Source organism: Zonotrichia leucophrys, chromosome 5, assembly GCF_028769735.1.
Source record: "Zonotrichia leucophrys gambelii isolate GWCS_2022_RI chromosome 5, RI_Zleu_2.0, whole genome shotgun sequence".
Classification (NCBI taxonomy): domain Eukaryota; kingdom Metazoa; phylum Chordata; class Aves; order Passeriformes; family Passerellidae; genus Zonotrichia; species Zonotrichia leucophrys.
The window spans coordinates 20,490,646-20,497,870 of record NC_088175.1 but is presented as its reverse complement, the minus strand read 5'-3'; positions in this window follow the sequence as shown (position 1 = coordinate 20,497,870).

Genomic DNA, 7,225 nt, shown 5'->3' with positions numbered 1-7,225 from the left:
GGCTATCTGAAGTTCTCAGCCCTGTGCAGAGCTGAACTGTTAAGCCAAGGACCTTGCATCAGAAGTCACCAGTTGATGTGCCCTAAGGATAGAGATCTCCAGCTTTTTAGCTTCCAAAACTACAGAAGATTCAACTGATCATGAAAATAGTCTCCTTTCTCTTCAAAACCATGCACTGCATGTTGCTGTGCTGGCAATCTCCAAAATGAATCTCTAATTGGAACAGAGCTCTGCAAAAGCCCACAGCTGGGAGCAGCTGGGGAATCAGCCACTTGCAGACAGACAGGTGCCCTTCCTTTTCACCAATGTAAACTCCACGGCTCACTTGACAGCATCCTTGTTAAAGAATAATTCTTGCAGGGATGTCATTTGCTGAAGGCTTTGGGAGAAGATTGTTTTGACTAGAAACCTTAGACTTACAGCTCATTTAGAAGTGTAGCAGTTGTTTGATGGTTTTAATCTACTTGACATCCTGACTTGTTTTACCAGAACATCAAGATGGTATGACAAACAGGCTAATTAAATGAAGAGCAGGGACTATTTTCACAACCTTCACCCCACACTGTAGAGGTGAGCTCTAATTCCTTGAGTGCTGTCATTCAAAACATGGCACTGAATTTAGAGCTGTTGCCAGGGGCATTGCAGGGATCAGGTGAAGGTGCCCTGAGGTATATCAATTGAGTTGTCAGTGGAAAATCTCTCTCATTCTCAGAGTAAAATTTTCAATCAAGGTGTAAAGAAAAACTGGAAGCTAATGTACTTGAGGCCAAACACACAGTGTGGTCAAGGGATACCTAGCCTGGACACATGCTAAGAAGGATGCTACAGTCTCCCTGACACTCTTCTAAATTTATTTGGATGTGAAAGAAATGACTGAAAGCTGGGTTTCCCTTAGGTGAGTGACCATACTACTGCATTTTAGCTACCTAAGTTAAAGCTGACATGAACTTCAGCTAGAAAGGGTAACCACATCCCATACCCATTAGACTGGACATAAAGACAAGAGGAATTCAGGTTACAGGGATTCCCTTGTTTGCCAAGATCTCAGAGACCTTATAGTCCAAAGAAGCTAAAAATCAGCTCTAGCAAGAAGAAAAGCTCTCTCTCTTTTCAACTACCTCAAAAAGCCAAAAAATAAAGGGCTCCTCTTCGACAGAAGGCATCTAGGTGGCATTTTTAAAGTGTTCTGACTCCTACAACAAAAGAGTTCTTTACAAGATGCTTTTTTTTCTTGCTAAGGAAGATCCAGGGCTGGGAGATAACAGAGCATTCTTTTTACACAATTCTTAAACACATATCATTTGGGAATTCACAAAAGAACATTAACAGCAATTCTGTAATAACCAAAAGGAAAGAAAAAAATTAGTCCATAAATATTTACTGCAAAAACAATCTTGTTTTCCCTGGTTTACAGTTTTCAACCTTTCATGAGAAGAACAAACTCCCAGAAATAAGCTATTTTCAAGTCCACATGGAACAGCCTCAAACTGAATGAGTGGGAATTAGATTCTTCTTTTTGTTCTCTTCCAGAAACTTTACAGAAAATGAGAGGAAATATTTTGATTTCTCAGCAGCAGAGTCATTCAAGACTATGACATGTTAAGTCTCAAATATAAAAGTCCTCAAACATGAGTAAGAGTGAATCAATGTTGAAGCCCAGAAGACAACTCAGGACACATATTCCAAGGCAAAAATAACAAACTACAGGTCAAGTCCATGAGACACCTGTTCTGGAAACAGAACTCATGAGAAGGTAAATAAATGCTCAGCTCGCTAGCTGTTCAGTTTCATAGGAAACATACTTGCAAAGTACTGCAGCAGATGTCTGTCTTGATTTTTTTTTCCCTCATTTCAAGCTCAGAAAATATTTGGGCTTGTTCTTTTGGTTTCAGTCTTATAATGCGTCATTGAGTAAAAATAGCATTGAGAGAAATGCGGTGTTGCTGTAAAGATCACATTGGAATCGTGTCACCAGTGTCACCTCAGCACATTCCCTATCCTTTCACTCTGTCATCCTATGAGTTTCTAACACTGGATTCTGTATCATTCTCCTATTGCCTACTCCTTCAGTTGCTGTTATGAGCCACATAAATACTTTTCTCACACTCCTTCACCTGACTTCTTCCTTGTCTTTAAAGAACAACAGAAAAGCTGTTTTTAAAGTGCTTCCTGAGATCACCTAGTCCAGCCTCCCTCTGAAAGCAGGACTAATGGCAACACTAGTTCTAATCAGGTTAGTCATGGCTTTGTCCAGAGGAAGCCTTGAATACTTTCAAGGAGAAAGGTTTCACAGCTGCTCTAGGAAACATGTTCCTAACTCCTCATTTTCTTTATAGTCTCTTCAGGGTAGTTTCTTACCATATTTCTGAAATCAAAGAGTCCAAAATCAGACAGAGTATTGCAGCAACTGCCTTATCACATGATGAGGACAAAAAATTTTCCTCAATTTGGTGGCCAGATTCTCCTACCATAGTCTAGCATGCAAGCTGCCATAATTGTATTGTGAATTCACTGCTGGCTCGTGTTCACACACCACTGATTCCAAGGATCTCACTCAGCAAAAAAAAAAAAAAAAGTTGAGAACTTTGCACTTCTCCTTGTCAAAGAGCTTGAGGTTTCTGTCAGCCAAATTCTGAACCCAGGCTCTATCTTGCAGCATATTAATTCTTTTCGCCATAGAGGACCATTGACTAATTATTAGGGTCAGCTATGAAAATACTGAACATCAGCCCCAATATCACCTTACAGGGTACTCTGCTTACAGCCACTTTACAAATGAACATTGAGTAACTGCTGTGAGTACAGTGATCCATCCAGTTCAAACCACCAGTCCTTTCATGTTACTCATGGTTCCTCTGGGCCCCATGCAAACACCGTGGAAGAGTGTGTCAGAAGCCATTCTAAAGGCAGTGTGTGAGAATATCCACCACTGCCCTTGCTGATGTAACAAGTCATTTAATCTTATAAAGCCATCTGGTTGCCTAAGCAATGTTTTTACACATTTATAGCCTGTCCTTACTTATTTCCAGTGCTTCAGCAGACCCTCACCACAGTATCACAAGTGATACTTTCCAGGTCTTGTTTTCTTTTGTTAATGTAATTCAATGCTTTACCCTTGGTAACTCCAGTCTCCAACAGTCAAAACACACCTGGTAACTCAGCAGGTGAAATACAATGGACATGGGTGGATTTCTGTTTCTCTCAGCCCTGTTTCCTTGGTATGTCTGCTGTCTTGTCTAGGCCTGAAACTATTTAAGAAAGCATACAGTGGTTGAAACCACTTTAATGCACAATGCAAAGGGTTTATCAGTAGTTTTATGGAGTTCCAATGTTGCTGAAACATCAGACAAAAGCAGATTTTCCAGCAAGACTGCTTCTTGCAGCAAGCAGAGATATCCATATCATTGATATACCATGAGATGTACATATATTGGTTTCAAAAGGAACGAGTCATCATCTGTCAAATTAGAGATTACCAATCAGTGTAATTGCACCTCCTCCCCAGATTGCAGTCACCAGGCAAAGGAGGAACAAAAGACTTGAACTACACTTGCCACCCTTTTGAACAAGCCTTAAAATTTTTCAAAAGGCACAAGACAGAACATTTGTGCTCACATGTGCACGTGGCATTGTCAGAGGCAACATGGAAACCCAACATATCATGCAGATACCTACAGGCTGTCTGCCTCACCACACAGCACAAAGCAGAGACCGCAGCTGCCATACTTTACTTCCAGTTCTTCATCATTCCTCACAAACACTTGAACTTTTTTCAATGTAAGTATAGCTTAATATAACTCTCTTTTCAAGAAAATGTAAAGAAGTGGCATAAGTCCTTCTGCAGGGCACTTCTGATCTCAGCATTAGGCACCATCACATTGTGCAGGCAGACCCTGCAGTGTCCTGACCCAGAAAGCCTCACAGTCCACAGAAGTTGTCACTTATTCTCTGGGTACAGATAGTCCCTTGATCCCCTTCCAGTGAAGTCAACCTTTCCATTTGATTAAAAAATCAAGAGTTCAACAGTCCCTCTTTGTGGTCTAAGACAAACAGACTGTACATTTTATCCTCGGTCACACTGAGCTGAGCACTACTTTTTTGTCCAACCTACTGTAATACTCTACAACACAGGATGGGTTTTGAAGATTTTTTTGAAAACAAGTCTAACAAAAAAATCATCTACTAATTCTATCCTGAGTTTGGGAACTATTTGCTAATTCTGATTAAAATTCAGGAAGTATTACCTAAGTATATAAACTTCTTGGATCCTGGGATGTGGCACAGGAGGCTTTCTCTCAAAAATGCTTATTTTGAGCTGGTAACATAACATGAGCAAAATAATAAGCTGTGAGCAGTCTAGCACTAGCCAGTAGTCTCAACTAGGTATTCCACTTCAGAGTGCATGCATGCCTGTGGATCACTCCTCAGATGAGCTAACAAGATAGTCCTATTATTGCAGCAAGAATATTATTCAAAGACATTTTCCAGAATTTCACAACCTTATCTCTGTGTATTTAATAGCAACACAGAGATATGTGTTCTGAGGCATTTGTTTCTTCCTTTTTGAAGTATGTGCAGTAAGAACATCTTGAATATTTTCTTAAAAGAGAGGACAACAGCAAATCACTACAGAGGCAAGAAAGGAACATGAACCTTGGCCAGATGATGTTTGGTTTAAATTCCAGTGTGATCACAGCTACATGATTTTTCTGCCTCAGTAGACAAAAACAAATTTCACAGAAAAGACAAATAATATCATTGCCATGACAATTTTTTCCCCAAAGAAGTTCTTTTATATAGGGGTTATATAGTGCATCTTCATATAGGGGTTATATAGTGCATCTTCTTGTCATTGTAAAACCTGGGCCTGAGATATGCTCTCCATCTCAAATTGCAGAGAACACAAAATGCAAGACATGCTGAGACAATTCCACCTGCAGATACGGGCATTCCACACCAGATACATCATACAAGAAGTGATCAACACTTTGATCAGTTCCAATGATGTGATAGATCTTTTACTTTAGAAATTGGATCACTGACTTAAGGTTTACATCAAGACCTGTTCAACTCTTATCCAGCTAAACTCTCAGAAAGGCTTGTTCATACCTTCATAACTTCTTTGTGTTCCCTCATGCAGTGCTAGTTAAGATGGATTGATGTGGTGATGCACTGAAGGTTATGAAAAGCAGCGGGATTTCTGCCCAAATCCTACATTGGAATCTAGATCAGACCTAGACATTCATCTCTCTCCATTACAAGGAGAGGGCAGATCCAGCTCTGGGCTATGATGCCAGATTTTCTTCTTAAGTCATCACTACACAAACAAAAGGCAGAAAAGACAGCAGCTATTGTGTTCAGTGATGACTACTGTTGAAGGCTGACCTAGCAGATCAAACAGAAAAACAATGCATAAAGGTTTCAGCTTCCTTTTGTCTGAAAAAAAAAAAAAAAGACAAAAGCACCACACCAGTAACAAGATAACACATCAGCAAGTCGGGAAAAACTGTCTTCCTACAATAGCAGTTGTAGAAGACACAAGCAAACAAGAAGGTGCAAAGAATTTCTGGCACAGAAAAGCTTTATTAGGGTACCAATTCCAGAGTCCACAGCTCTGGTATTTTACCCAAGCAGCATGTCCTCTGTCCACACCTTTGTGCACAGCCTAAGGTACCCAATTCTCTTCAAGTTGCGACTCTTCACCTCAATATAATCTTTATTTGTTGTTAGACAACAGCAAGTACCCCTTCTTCAGCATTTATAATGCACACTTCATTTCTTCACCTGAATGGAACAAGGCAATGCTTCACATCACACCAGTCTGCAGTTACACAAAGCCCATCTATCACCCAAGATTCCCCTTTGCAGTGCTATGCTCCTTTCATGCCTACTTCTTTTTAATATTGATGGATAGACAAAATATATTTCTTACAAAATTTTGTAAAGAAAGTCTCACTTTAGGATTCTCTGGTGTCTTCCTTCATAGGGAAGAAACCAGAAAAGAAACTCCACTGCCTCTCACTGTCTCCAAACTAATTGCTAACGTAATAATTTTTGACAAGAAATAAACAGTATTTACATATATATATACACACACACATACTGATAAAAGAGTTTGTGCATATATATAAAAAGATGTAACTGATTCAAGCCATACATACACTACACAGGTCCTGGATCTGTTTCTGACTCCAGCCTGACATTCTGCAATGCAATGCCTGTTTTGGTTAGAGCGGCTCCTTCTGCAAAGGTTTTTAATAAATAATGGTAGAGTAGCCAGCCCTGGAGGCAGCCAAGGAGCCTCTGCAGAGCCGGCTCTGGGAGCCCCAGGGCCTCCAGCACAGCGAGTCACTCTGCTCAGTCTGCTGCTAACTGATAACTGGAATTATCAGTTCTGCCATATGACACACCTAATGCATTTTTAAATGCTTATTTCTAATGATGCAATCTAAACTCCAAGAGCTATTACTATTAAAAGATTAACAGACCGCCAATTGCATGTCTCTCAGGTAACTTTTTTTTCTCATTTCTCACAATTGGTTTTTTTCCAATTTTACCTAAATTACTAATGCCTCAATTTTTATCAACATGTTTGAACAAAAGCATGATTGACCAGCTGCCTCCAAATGATATTTAAACTGTCTTTGACCTCCAGCTTGCACCAAAAAAAAAAAAAAGCTTATGGTTCTACCATAAAGGATATGACAGCTGACATGACAATAAGGCAGACTGCAGTGGGAAAACAACTTGGTAGTCTTCTGATTTATTTATTATTATTCAAATGTAATGATTAATTAAATCCCTACCAATACTCCTACTTTAAAAAAGAAATCTCTGTTTTGCAATTATCACCAGCTGAACTGTTTCTTTACTAGCTCAACCTAAACAAAAGGACACACTGCAAAAACTTTCTTCTAGAAATTTAAACTTCAGCAAACACATAATATTTTATTAATGAAATTACTCCATCTTTAATAAAGTATTCAGAATCTAAAAAGAACTGTCCAAGACTAATAGATTCTTGATTTATACTAAAAGAAATACTGAAAAAGACTGTACTCAAATTAGCAAATTGAATTTAAGTATGGAATCAATCAAACCAACATAAGGCAAGTAAGTGGAAAATTATGGTTACTCTTTTTTTTCTCAACAAAAAGCAGCTAATAAAAGTCATTATACCAAAGGCCTTTTAAAAAACATTTTACAATTAAAAAATCATGCTTAA